A 204-nucleotide genomic window follows, 5' to 3' on the forward strand; every position below is an offset into this window, starting at 1 on the left:
GGGTCCCTCTCTCTCCCCACAGACTTCGGGGATCCCTTGCCTCACCGGGTCCCCCCTGCCATCCCTCCAGCTCCACACCCGGCTCAGTGAGCCGGGATGGGCGTCTGCAGGGTGAGATGGGGGGGAGCGAGGGCAACTCCCCCGTCCCGGGGAGGGGACCCACGGCGGGCCCCCTGCGCTCAGGGGGTTGCGGTCCCCCCCTTC

The sequence above is a fragment of the Buceros rhinoceros genome, unplaced genomic scaffold, assembly GCF_000710305.1.
Source record: "Buceros rhinoceros silvestris isolate BGI_N320 unplaced genomic scaffold, ASM71030v1 scaffold18869, whole genome shotgun sequence".
NCBI lineage: Eukaryota > Metazoa > Chordata > Aves > Bucerotiformes > Bucerotidae > Buceros > Buceros rhinoceros.